This window comes from Stigmatopora nigra, chromosome 13, assembly GCF_051989575.1.
Source record: "Stigmatopora nigra isolate UIUO_SnigA chromosome 13, RoL_Snig_1.1, whole genome shotgun sequence".
Lineage (NCBI taxonomy): Eukaryota > Metazoa > Chordata > Actinopteri > Syngnathiformes > Syngnathidae > Stigmatopora > Stigmatopora nigra.
This window is the reverse complement of record NC_135520.1, coordinates 11,742,501-11,756,104: the sequence shown is the minus strand read 5'-3', so window position 1 is coordinate 11,756,104 and position 13,604 is coordinate 11,742,501. Positions and strand designations below refer to the sequence as shown.

General features: G+C 47.8%; 5 non-coding genes across 5 annotated transcripts; all 5 read right to left on the bottom strand.

Annotated features, from left to right (window-relative positions):
- Positions 1–1,612: 1,612 nt before the first annotated feature.
- Positions 1,613–1,731, bottom strand: LOC144206967 (5S ribosomal RNA). The gene has a single exon (XR_013328526.1). It is a non-coding gene; the product is annotated as a 5S ribosomal RNA (ribosomal RNA).
- Positions 1,732–4,104: 2,373 nt separating this feature from the next.
- Positions 4,105–4,223, bottom strand: LOC144206965 (5S ribosomal RNA). Its single transcript, XR_013328524.1, has one exon. It is a non-coding gene; the product is annotated as a 5S ribosomal RNA (ribosomal RNA).
- A 2,373-nt stretch (positions 4,224–6,596) lies between these two features.
- On the bottom strand, positions 6,597–6,715 carry LOC144206971 (5S ribosomal RNA). Its single transcript, XR_013328530.1, has one exon. It is a non-coding gene; the product is annotated as a 5S ribosomal RNA (ribosomal RNA).
- Positions 6,716–9,088: 2,373 nt separating this feature from the next.
- LOC144206970 (5S ribosomal RNA) lies at positions 9,089–9,207 on the bottom strand. Its single transcript, XR_013328529.1, has one exon. It is a non-coding gene; the product is annotated as a 5S ribosomal RNA (ribosomal RNA).
- A 2,373-nt stretch (positions 9,208–11,580) lies between these two features.
- On the bottom strand, positions 11,581–11,699 carry LOC144206908 (5S ribosomal RNA). Its single transcript, XR_013328471.1, has one exon. It is a non-coding gene; the product is annotated as a 5S ribosomal RNA (ribosomal RNA).
- Positions 11,700–13,604: the final 1,905 nt, after the last annotated feature.

Below are 13,604 nucleotides of genomic sequence, written 5' to 3'. Positions count from 1 at the left end.
CATTTGAGGCAGTGGAGGGCAGAGCCTTCCACCTACCTATGTGGGAAAAAGATCCGGATGGTAGAAGAGAAAGGAGAAACAGATCCTGCCCTCAATCAGTGGTTATGCAAAATGTTCCAAGAAAGAACTGTCTGTAATAAATGCAAATGATCTGCCGACATCTTCTCTGTCTCCCACACAGGAGGTCCTGTCCCCAGGCGACCCGGTACTCGTCAAGGTGATAGAAAGAAAGTGCTGGTCTTCTCCATGTGGGGGCGGACCTCACCGCGTGATCCTGACCGCTAACTTCACCAAGTTGGCCACCGCCGTCAAAGCTGATGAACGATTGTTGGAGCTCACGACCATGATCCAGTGTGGGGCTCGGATGTCCCCCTCGAACACAAACACTGGTCAGTCTCCTCCAAAATCCTGATGGCTCTGTTCCCCTGGGTAAGAACAGCAAAGAACACCCCCCAGACCCGGAACATCTGGAGGCCAGCCATTGACTAGGGATTCCAGCCCCACGTCAACGCATCAGTCCGGCTGCCGAGAGGCCCTAGGCGCCATGGCCCAGGAGACTCATGCTGCACCTTCATCCCTGCCAAAGCATCCTACTCAGTCAATGATGCCCTACAAACTATGAAGAACATACGGAGCGCTATGACAAGAGAGCCGGTTCCACAACGAGGATGGCTTGCCTGGTTCCTCTCGGGCTCATGGATACAGACTCTTTTGAAAGCCCTGGTACCGTTCGTAACTGTTATTGCTCACGTGCTTGTTATCCGGACCTGTTGTTTGCCCTGCTTCTTTGATCAAACGTACCATTGATGCCACAGTCGAACACACCATGATTGTTGAAACCCAGCTAGTGCCATTTCGTATACACATGCCACAATCCATGTCCCAATCAGAACCTGGTGTTGTGCTACTGTCTGACAATGATAAATATGTCTTTCCTACTCTGACACACCAGGCCATGAGGCGATCCTCCCGAGCGGGAGGTCAAAGGAGGAATCATCCCTCAAATAAACGAGGGTCTTTCGCCCACTCCTGGTCGGTCTAAACTCCAGTTCGAAGTCATTTGTGAAGAATTTGGTTCAAAAGTAGCGTCGCTAACGAACGAGGTTCCAATGTATTTATACTCACAAGAGGTGGGAATAGTAAGATTATATCAGCTTTGGTGAGCATAAAAGCATCGTCCTCATACAAACTGTGAATGGCTGACATGTCAGCATAAACACTCAACAGTCTGACTGATCAATCAATCTTAGTCTTGTGATTGAGTTGACATGTCAGTGTCAGACACTGATCAGTTACTTTTTGCCCTGCAAATGACTAAAAGGTATCCGTCCAAAGTCCGGCTGACAACGGTCAGTTTTGCCTGCACGTATAAGACTCACTCACTGGCCATTCAGAGAGAGCTGCAAGGACAACAGACTGTGAGCGGTTCACGCTGTTTGAGCTCTCCCCATTTCTGCAGTCTGGTAATAAATGTATATCCTTTAAATTGCTCTCACTCTTTCTCAAACCTGCTCCCTAGGTTGTTTTTCAGACCTATCAGTCGACTATTAAACGATTGAATGTGTGCGCTTTCTCTCTTTCATTTACACCGACCCCCAGAAAAAAATAAAAAAGCTTACAGCACCTGGTATTCCCAGGCGGTCTCCCATCCAAGTACTAACCAGGCCCGACCCTGCTTAGCTTCCGAGATCGGACGAGATCGGGCGTATTCAGGGTAGTATGGCCGTAAGCCGAGAGAACGTCTCAAACATAGCTATTTAAAAGTTCCAAGACCTCACTTGACAGACTCATCCAGCATGCAGTCTCCAAAAGCAATCATCAAAGTCGCCCCTCTTTGGCGACCAATATAGAGCATTCACAAGGTATAACGGCTGTCTAGTCTAATTAAACACTCCAGATTGTCCATAGGTATCCGTGTGTGCAAATCATTGTTTGTCTAGGTGTGCCCTTCTACTGGCTAGCAGCCACTTCAGGGAGAAACTGTCTCACCTGCTGTGGACACAACTCGCAAGGCAATGAACGACGCAAGCGCGGAAACGAGGCAAACGGGGACATATCCCTTCGAGATTCTGAACATGGATTTCATCGAAGCGAACCAAAGTGGCACATGCAAGTACTGTCTTGTGATCATCGACACACTTACCAAGTGGGTCGAGATGTGCCCATCCAAGAAAGCCGACGCCTTGGCAGTCGCAAAAGCCATATGCAAAAGGATCATTCCAAGCCATGGAATACCAACCAGTCATTTGGAGTGATAATGGTGATCGCTCCGTGAGCCACGTGGTCCAAACTCTGGGACGGCATCTTGGAGTCAACCTGAAAGATCGTTGCGCATGCCGCCCCCAAAGTGCTGGACTCGTTGAAGGAACCAATGGAGCGGTCAAACTCAAGACTCAGAAATCCCACGGAAGACACGGGAAAACCACGGCTAGGAAGCCTGAGCCTGGTAGAAACAGACATGAGAATCATTCCAACAGCACAGGGATGCACACCATTTGAGGCAGTGGAGGGCAGAGCCTTCCACCTACCTATGTGGGAAAAAGATCCGGATGGTAGAAGAGAAAGGAGAAACAGATCCTGCCCTCAATCAGTGGTTATGCAAAATGTTCCAAGAAAGAACTGTCTGTAATAAATGCAAATGATCTGCCGACATCTTCTCTGTCTCCCACACAGGAGGTCCTGTCCCCAGGCGACCCGGTACTCGTCAAGGTGATAGAAAGAAAGTGCTGGTCTTCTCCATGTGGGGGCGGACCTCACCGCGTGATCCTGACCGCTAACTTCACCAAGTTGGCCACCGCCGTCAAAGCTGATGAACGATTGTTGGAGCTCACGACCATGATCCAGTGTGGGGCTCGGATGTCCCCCTCGAACACAAACACTGGTCAGTCTCCTCCAAAATCCTGATGGCTCTGTTCCCCTGGGTAAGAACAGCAAAGAACACCCCCCAGACCCGGAACATCTGGAGGCCAGCCATTGACTAGGGATTCCAGCCCCACGTCAACGCATCAGTCCGGCTGCCGAGAGGCCCTAGGCGCCATGGCCCAGGAGACTCATGCTGCACCTTCATCCCTGCCAAAGCATCCTACTCAGTCAATGATGCCCTACAAACTATGAAGAACATACGGAGCGCTATGACAAGAGAGCCGGTTCCACAACGAGGATGGCTTGCCTGGTTCCTCTCGGGCTCATGGATACAGACTCTTTTGAAAGCCCTGGTACCGTTCGTAACTGTTATTGCTCACGTGCTTGTTATCCGGACCTGTTGTTTGCCCTGCTTCTTTGATCAAACGTACCATTGATGCCACAGTCGAACACACCATGATTGTTGAAACCCAGCTAGTGCCATTTCGTATACACATGCCACAATCCATGTCCCAATCAGAACCTGGTGTTGTGCTACTGTCTGACAATGATAAATATGTCTTTCCTACTCTGACACACCAGGCCATGAGGCGATCCTCCCGAGCGGGAGGTCAAAGGAGGAATCATCCCTCAAATAAACGAGGGTCTTTCGCCCACTCCTGGTCGGTCTAAACTCCAGTTCGAAGTCATTTGTGAAGAATTTGGTTCAAAAGTAGCGTCGCTAACGAACGAGGTTCCAATGTATTTATACTCACAAGAGGTGGGAATAGTAAGATTATATCAGCTTTGGTGAGCATAAAAGCATCGTCCTCATACAAACTGTGAATGGCTGACATGTCAGCATAAACACTCAACAGTCTGACTGATCAATCAATCTTAGTCTTGTGATTGAGTTGACATGTCAGTGTCAGACACTGATCAGTTACTTTTTGCCCTGCAAATGACTAAAAGGTATCCGTCCAAAGTCCGGCTGACAACGGTCAGTTTTGCCTGCACGTATAAGACTCACTCACTGGCCATTCAGAGAGAGCTGCAAGGACAACAGACTGTGAGCGGTTCACGCTGTTTGAGCTCTCCCCATTTCTGCAGTCTGGTAATAAACGTATATCCTTTAAATTGCTCTCACTCTTTCTCAAACCTGCTCCCTAGGTTGTTTTTCAGACCTATCAGTCGACTATTAAACGATTGAATGTGTGCGCTTTCTCTCTTTCATTTACACCGACCCCCAGAAAAAAATAAAAAAACTTACAGCACCTGGTATTCCCAGGCGGTCTCCCATCCAAGTACTAACCAGGCCCGACCCTGCTTAGCTTCCGAGATCGGACGAGATCGGGCGTATTCAGGGTAGTATGGCCGTAAGCCGAGAGGACGTCTCAAACATAGCTATTTAAAAGTTCCAAGACCTCACTTGACAGACTCATCCAGCATGCAGTCTCCAAAAGCAATCATCAAAGTCGCCCCTCTTTGGCGACCAATATAGAGCATTCACAAGGTATAACGGCTGTCTAGTCTAATTAAACACTCCAGATTGTCCATAGGTATCCGTGTGTGCAAATCATTGTTTGTCTAGGTGTGCCCTTCTACTGGCTAGCAGCCACTTCAGGGAGAAACTGTCTCACCTGCTGTGGACACAACTCGCAAGGCAATGAACGACGCAAGCGCGGAAACGAGGCAAACGGGGACATATCCCTTCGAGATTCTGAACATGGATTTCACCGAAGCGAACCAAAGTGGCACATGCAAGTACTGTCTTGTGATCATCGACACACTTACCAAGTGGGTCGAGATGTGCCCATCCAAGAAAGCCGACGCCTTGGCAGTCGCAAAAGCCATATGCAAAAGGATCATTCCAAGCCATGGAATACCAACCAGTCATTTGGAGTGATAATGGTGATCGCTCCGTGAGCCACGTGGTCCAAACTCTGGGACGGCATCTTGGAGTCAACCTGAAAAATCGTTGCGCATGCCGCCCCCAAAGTGCTGGACTCGTTGAAGGAACCAATGGAGCGGTCAAACTCAAGACTCAGAAATCCCACGGAAGACACGGGAAAACCACGGCTAGGAAGCCTGAGCCTGGTAGAAACAGACATGAGAATCATTCCAACAGCACAGGGATGCACACCATTTGAGGCAGTGGAGGGCAGAGCCTTCCACCTACCTATGTGGGAAAAAGATCCGGATGGTAGAAGAGAAAGGAGAAACAGATCCTGCCCTCAATCAGTGGTTATGCAAAATGTTCCAAGAAAGAACTGTCTGTAATAAATGCAAATGATCTGCCGACATCTTCTCTGTCTCCCACACAGGAGGTCCTGTCCCCAGGCGACCCGGTACTCGTCAAGGTGATAGAAAGAAAGTGCTGGTCTTCTCCATGTGGGGGCGGACCTCACCGCGTGATCCTGACCGCTAACTTCACCAAGTTGGCCACCGCCGTCAAAGCTGATGAACGATTGTTGGAGCTCACGACCATGATCCAGTGTGGGGCTCGGATGTCCCCCTCGAACACAAACACTGGTCAGTCTCCTCCAAAATCCTGATGGCTCTGTTCCCCTGGGTAAGAACAGCAAAGAACACCCCCCAGACCCGGAACATCTGGAGGCCAGCCATTGACTAGGGATTCCAGCCCCACGTCAACGCATCAGTCCGGCTGCCGAGAGGCCCTAGGCGCCATGGCCCAGGAGACTCATGCTGCACCTTCATCCCTGCCAAAGCATCCTACTCAGTCAATGATGCCCTACAAACTATGAAGAACATACGGAGCGCTATGACAAGAGAGCCGGTTCCACAACGAGGATGGCTTGCCTGGTTCCTCTCGGGCTCATGGATACAGACTCTTTTGAAAGCCCTGGTACCGTTCGTAACTGTTATTGCTCACGTGCTTGTTATCCGGACCTGTTGTTTGCCCTGCTTCTTTGATCAAACGTACCATTGATGCCACAGTCGAACACACCATGATTGTTGAAACCCAGCTAGTGCCATTTCGTATACACATGCCACAATCCATGTCCCAATCAGAACCTGGTGTTGTGCTACTGTCTGACAATGATAAATATGTCTTTCCTACTCTGACACACCAGGCCATGAGGCGATCCTCCCGAGCGGGAGGTCAAAGGAGGAATCATCCCTCAAATAAACGAGGGTCTTTCGCCCACTCCTGGTCGGTCTAAACTCCAGTTCGAAGTCATTTGTGAAGAATTTGGTTCAAAAGTAGCGTCGCTAACGAACGAGGTTCCAATGTATTTATACTCACAAGAGGTGGGAATAGTAAGATTATATCAGCTTTGGTGAGCATAAAAGCATCGTCCTCATACAAACTGTGAATGGCTGACATGTCAGCATAAACACTCAACAGTCTGACTGATCAATCAATCTTAGTCTTGTGATTGAGTTGACATGTCAGTGTCAGACACTGATCAGTTACTTTTTGCCCTGCAAATGACTAAAAGGTATCCGTCCAAAGTCCGGCTGACAACGGTCAGTTTTGCCTGCACGTATAAGACTCACTCACTGGCCATTCAGAGAGAGCTGCAAGGACAACAGACTGTGAGCGGTTCACGCTGTTTGAGCTCTCCCCATTTCTGCAGTCTGGTAATAAACGTATATCCTTTAAATTGCTCTCACTCTTTCTCAAACCTGCTCCCTAGGTTGTTTTTCAGACCTATCAGTCGACTATTAAACGATTGAATGTGTGCGCTTTCTCTCTTTCATTTACACCGACCCCCAGAAAAAAATAAAAAAACTTACAGCACCTGGTATTCCCAGGCAGTCTCCCATCCAAGTACTAACCAGGCCCGACCCTGCTTAGCTTCCGAGATCGGACGAGATCGGGCGTATTCAGGGTAGTATGGCCGTAAGCCGAGAGGACGTCTCAAACATAGCTATTTAAAAGTTCCAAGACCTCACTTGACAGACTCATCCAGCATGCAGTCTCCAAAAGCAATCATCAAAGTCGCCCCTCTTTGGCGACCAATATAGAGCATTCACAAGGTATAACGGCTGTCTAGTCTAATTAAACACTCCAGATTGTCCATAGGTATCCGTGTGTGCAAATCATTGTTTGTCTAGGTGTGCCCTTCTACTGGCTAGCAGCCACTTCAGGGAGAAACTGTCTCACCTGCTGTGGACACAACTCGCAAGGCAATGAACGACGCAAGCGCGGAAACGAGGCAAACGGGGACATATCCCTTCGAGATTCTGAACATGGATTTCATCGAAGCGAACCAAAGTGGCACATGCAAGTACTGTCTTGTGATCATCGACACACTTACCAAGTGGGTCGAGATGTGCCCATCCAAGAAAGCCGACGCCTTGGCAGTCGCAAAAGCCATATGCAAAAGGATCATTCCAAGCCATGGAATACCAACCAGTCATTTGGAGTGATAATGGTGATCGCTCCGTGAGCCACGTGGTCCAAACTCTGGGACGGCATCTTGGAGTCAACCTGAAAAATCGTTGCGCATGCCGCCCCCAAAGTGCTGGACTCGTTGAAGGAACCAATGGAGCGGTCAAACTCAAGACTCAGAAATCCCACGGAAGACACGGGAAAACCACGGCTAGGAAGCCTGAGCCTGGTAGAAACAGACATGAGAATCATTCCAACAGCACAGGGATGCACACCATTTGAGGCAGTGGAGGGCAGAGCCTTCCACCTACCTATGTGGGAAAAAGATCCGGATGGTAGAAGAGAAAGGAGAAACAGATCCTGCCCTCAATCAGTGGTTATGCAAAATGTTCCAAGAAAGAACTGTCTGTAATAAATGCAAATGATCTGCCGACATCTTCTCTGTCTCCCACACAGGAGGTCCTGTCCCCAGGCGACCCGGTACTCGTCAAGGTGATAGAAAGAAAGTGCTGGTCTTCTCCATGTGGGGGCGGACCTCACCGCGTGATCCTGACCGCTAACTTCACCAAGTTGGCCACCGCCGTCAAAGCTGATGAACGATTGTTGGAGCTCACGACCATGATCCAGTGTGGGGCTCGGATGTCCCCCTCGAACACAAACACTGGTCAGTCTCCTCCAAAATCCTGATGGCTCTGTTCCCCTGGGTAAGAACAGCAAAGAACACCCCCCAGACCCGGAACATCTGGAGGCCAGCCATTGACTAGGGATTCCAGCCCCACGTCAACGCATCAGTCCGGCTGCCGAGAGGCCCTAGGCGCCATGGCCCAGGAGACTCATGCTGCACCTTCATCCCTGCCAAAGCATCCTACTCAGTCAATGATGCCCTACAAACTATGAAGAACATACGGAGCGCTATGACAAGAGAGCCGGTTCCACAACGAGGATGGCTTGCCTGGTTCCTCTCGGGCTCATGGATACAGACTCTTTTGAAAGCCCTGGTACCGTTCGTAACTGTTATTGCTCACGTGCTTGTTATCCGGACCTGTTGTTTGCCCTGCTTCTTTGATCAAACGTACCATTGATGCCACAGTCGAACACACCATGATTGTTGAAACCCAGCTAGTGCCATTTCGTATACACATGCCACAATCCATGTCCCAATCAGAACCTGGTGTTGTGCTACTGTCTGACAATGATAAATATGTCTTTCCTACTCTGACACACCAGGCCATGAGGCGATCCTCCCGAGCGGGAGGTCAAAGGAGGAATCATCCCTCAAATAAACGAGGGTCTTTCGCCCACTCCTGGTCGGTCTAAACTCCAGTTCGAAGTCATTTGTGAAGAATTTGGTTCAAAAGTAGCGTCGCTAACGAACGAGGTTCCAATGTATTTATACTCACAAGAGGTGGGAATAGTAAGATTATATCAGCTTTGGTGAGCATAAAAGCATCGTCCTCATACAAACTGTGAATGGCTGACATGTCAGCATAAACACTCAACAGTCTGACTGATCAATCAATCTTAGTCTTGTGATTGAGTTGACATGTCAGTGTCAGACACTGATCAGTTACTTTTTGCCCTGCAAATGACTAAAAGGTATCCGTCCAAAGTCCGGCTGACAACGGTCAGTTTTGCCTGCACGTATAAGACTCACTCACTGGCCATTCAGAGAGAGCTGCAAGGACAACAGACTGTGAGCGGTTCACGCTGTTTGAGCTCTCCCCATTTCTGCAGTCTGGTAATAAACGTATATCCTTTAAATTGCTCTCACTCTTTCTCAAACCTGCTCCCTAGGTTGTTTTTCAGACCTATCAGTCGACTATTAAACGATTGAATGTGTGCGCTTTCTCTCTTTCATTTACACCGACCCCCAGAAAAAAATAAAAAAACTTACAGCACCTGGTATTCCCAGGCAGTCACCCATCCAAGTACTAACCAGGCCCGACCCTGCTTAGCTTCCGAGATCGGACGAGATCGGGCGTATTCAGGGTAGTATGGCCGTAAGCCGAGAGGACGTCTCAAACATAGCTATTTAAAAGTTCCAAGACCTCACTTGACAGACTCATCCAGCATGCAGTCTCCAAAAGCAATCATCAAAGTCGCCCCTCTTTGGCGACCAATATAGAGCATTCACAAGGTATAACGGCTGTCTAGTCTAATTAAACACTCCAGATTGTCCATAGGTATCCGTGTGTGCAAATCATTGTTTGTCTAGGTGTGCCCTTCTACTGGCTAGCAGCCACTTCAGGGAGAAACTGTCTCACCTGCTGTGGACACAACTCGCAAGGCAATGAACGACGCAAGCGCGGAAACGAGGCAAACGGGGACATATCCCTTCGAGATTCTGAACATGGATTTCATCGAAGCGAACCAAAGTGGCACATGCAAGTACTGTCTTGTGATCATCGACACACTTACCAAGTGGGTCGAGATGTGCCCATCCAAGAAAGCCGACGCCTTGGCAGTCGCAAAAGCCATATGCAAAAGGATCATTCCAAGCCATGGAATACCAACCAGTCATTTGGAGTGATAATGGTGATCGCTCCGTGAGCCACGTGGTCCAAACTCTGGGACGGCATCTTGGAGTCAACCTGAAAAATCGTTGCGCATGCCGCCCCCAAAGTGCTGGACTCGTTGAAGGAACCAATGGAGCGGTCAAACTCAAGACTCAGAAATACCACGGAAGACACGGGAAAACCACGGCTAGGAAGCCTGAGCCTGGTAGAAACAGACATGAGAATCATTCCAACAGCACAGGGATGCACACCATTTGAGGCAGTGGAGGGCAGAGCCTTCCACCTACCTATGTGGGAAAAAGATCCGGATGGTAGAAGAGAAAGGAGAAACAGATCCTGCCCTCAATCAGTGGTTATGCAAAATGTTCCAAGAAAGAACTGTCTGTAATAAATGCAAATGATCTGCCGACATCTTCTCTGTCTCCCACACAGGAGGTCCTGTCCCCAGGCGACCCGGTACTCGTCAAGGTGATAGAAAGAAAGTGCTGGTCTTCTCCATGTGGGGGCGGACCTCACCGCGTGATCCTGACCGCTAACTTCACCAAGTTGGCCACCGCCGTCAAAGCTGATGAACGATTGTTGGAGCTCACGACCATGATCCAGTGTGGGGCTCGGATGTCCCCCTCGAACACAAACACTGGTCAGTCTCCTCCAAAATCCTGATGGCTCTGTTCCCCTGGGTAAGAACAGCAAAGAACACCCCCCAGACCCGGAACATCTGGAGGCCAGCCATTGACTAGGGATTCCAGCCCCACGTCAACGCATCAGTCCGGCTGCCGAGAGGCCCTAGGCGCCATGGCCCAGGAGACTCATGCTGCACCTTCATCCCTGCCAAAGCATCCTACTCAGTCAATGATGCCCTACAAACTATGAAGAACATACGGAGCGCTATGACAAGAGAGCCGGTTCCACAACGAGGATGGCTTGCCTGGTTCCTCTCGGGCTCATGGATACAGACTCTTTTGAAAGCCCTGGTACCGTTCGTAACTGTTATTGCTCACGTGCTTGTTATCCGGACCTGTTGTTTGCCCTGCTTCTTTGATCAAACGTACCATTGATGCCACAGTCGAACACACCATGATTGTTGAAACCCAGCTAGTGCCATTTCGTATACACATGCCACAATCCATGTCCCAATCAGAACCTGGTGTTGTGCTACTGTCTGACAATGATAAATATGTCTTTCCTACTCTGACACACCAGGCCATGAGGCGATCCTCCCGAGCGGGAGGTCAAAGGAGGAATCATCCCTCAAATAAACGAGGGTCTTTCGCCCACTCCTGGTCGGTCTAAACTCCAGTTCGAAGTCATTTGTGAAGAATTTGGTTCAAAAGTAGCGTCGCTAACGAACGAGGTTCCAATGTATTTATACTCACAAGAGGTGGGAATAGTAAGATTATATCAGCTTTGGTGAGCATAAAAGCATCGTCCTCATACAAACTGTGAATGGCTGACATGTCAGCATAAACACTCAACAGTCTGACTGATCAATCAATCTTAGTCTTGTGATTGAGTTGACATGTCAGTGTCAGACACTGATCAGTTACTTTTTGCCCTGCAAATGACTAAAAGGTATCCGTCCAAAGTCCGGCTGACAACGGTCAGTTTTGCCTGCACGTATAAGACTCACTCACTGGCCATTCAGAGAGAGCTGCAAGGACAACAGACTGTGAGCGGTTCACGCTGTTTGAGCTCTCCCCATTTCTTCAGTCTGGTAATAAACGTATATCCTTTAAATTGCTCTCACTCTTTCTCAAACCTGCTCCCTAGGTTGTTTTTCAGACCTATCAGTCGATTATTAAACGATTGAATGTGTGCGCTTTCTCTCTTTCATTTACACCGACCCCCAGAAAAAAATAAAAAAGCTTACAGCACCTGGTATTCCCAGGGGGTCACCCATCCAAGTACTAACCAGGCCCGACCCTGCTTAGCTTCCGAGATCGGACAAGATCAGGCGTATTCAGGGTAGTATGGCCGTAAGCCGAGAGAACGCCTCAAACATAGCTATTTAAAAGTTCCAAGACCTCACTTGACAGACTCATCCAGCATGCAGTCTCCAAAAGCAATCATCAAAGTCGCCCCTCTTTGGCGACCAATATAGAGCATTCACAAGGTATAACGGCTGTCTAGTCTAATTAAACACTCCAGATTGTCCATAGGTATCCGTGTGTGCAAATCATTGTTTGTCTAGGTGTGCCCTTCTACTGGCTAGCAGCCACTTCAGGGAGAAACTGTCTCACCTGCTGTGGACACAACTCGCAAGGCAATGAACGACGCAAGCGCGGAAACGAGGCAAACGGGGACATATCCCTTCGAGATTCAGTCCGGCTGCCGAGAGGCCCTAGGCGCCATGGCCCAGGAGACTCAACGGTCAAATAAAGAGCAGCATATAGCTTGTACATTGTCATTTTAAAATGAAATAAAGTCGACCGAATATTAAAAAACAAACTTCAATCCACGAATGCATTATGTGAATCCCCCCTGAACAGGAGGACTCTGTTCTATTCGATAGCATTTTGTGATAGTTATATTTAAAAAATAACTTCCAGCCAATGTTGTTCATTCCTAGTAATAGACCTTACTAACTACTCACCTATTCAGAATTACGCAATTTCACAGGTTACATTACTAGAAAATGGAATTAAAATTCCTACATGTCCACTTTTTCAAGTTGTGGTACTTTAAATCAACATTTTTTTATTAGTCTCAGCCAATGTGGGTCAGTCCTATTAGTATTTCTCACATACACAAATATTTTAGAATTTACCATGCCAGGATGTGACTCTTTATATTTTTATTTTACTTATCTATGTTATTTTTATTGCGGAAACGCCCTTTGTGGAGTAGTGTTAGGGTTATTAGTCTTACATTATTATATATTTACTTCCAATGAAGAACGCTTTGCTTTACTTAGCTTATTAATCTTACATTATTATATATTTGCTCGCAATGAAGAACCCTTTGCCCCTTAGTTAGACCAAACAATCCTCTTGGACAGCTGGACTATGGAGAAGACCTGTGATGAGAACTACTCTTCTATTGTAAATCGGGTCCTTGACTATCGACTTCTCACGCCTGTTTTCCCACCCCACCTTGAGAACTGAAATGTCCATTGTAACTAGGGTCCTTGAAGCTAATAAACAGGAAAAAGATGCGTGTAACGCCAGAATGAACCTGGACGAAGGCAAGTCAGCTCGATTCTCTCTTGGACACTCTAAATTGCCCCTAGGTATGAGTGAGAGTGTGCATGGTTGTCTGTCTCCTTTTGCCCTGCGATCGGCTGGCCACCGATCCAGGGTGTTCCCTGCTTCTGGCCAGGAAACAGCTGGAATAGGCTGCAGCACACCCTGCGACACTAATGAGGATAAAGCGGTTCAGGAAATGAGATGACATAAATAATACAAAACAATTAATGAGAAATAAATAAGTAGTCCAAGTGAGGTCATCAGAGCGGAGCGGGCTTGTTCTGTCTGAAGTCCAGGAGGATTTCCACGGTTCTGGAGACGTTTAGCGCTTAGTTGCACCACTTTCTGAGTCTATAGATGCAACAACAAACAAGCAAACATATTAAATCAATGTATAGTCATGATAAATCTTATCAATATTTAATAATTTAAATTCATTATTTTATTCATTTATTCATTCATTCATTCATTTACTGAAACACTTCATCCTCATTAGAGTCAATGAGGTTGCTGGAGCCTTTCCCAGCTGACTCCGGGCCAAAGGCAGGGTAATGATAAATGAATAATCACTAAATAGTAATGATGAATAAATAGTAATAGATAAATAAGATATTTATCAAAAAGATGATATTTTACAGATTCAATTTTTTAAAAAAATGAATTAAAATTGCTACATGTGTAGTACTTGATCAAGGTTGCACT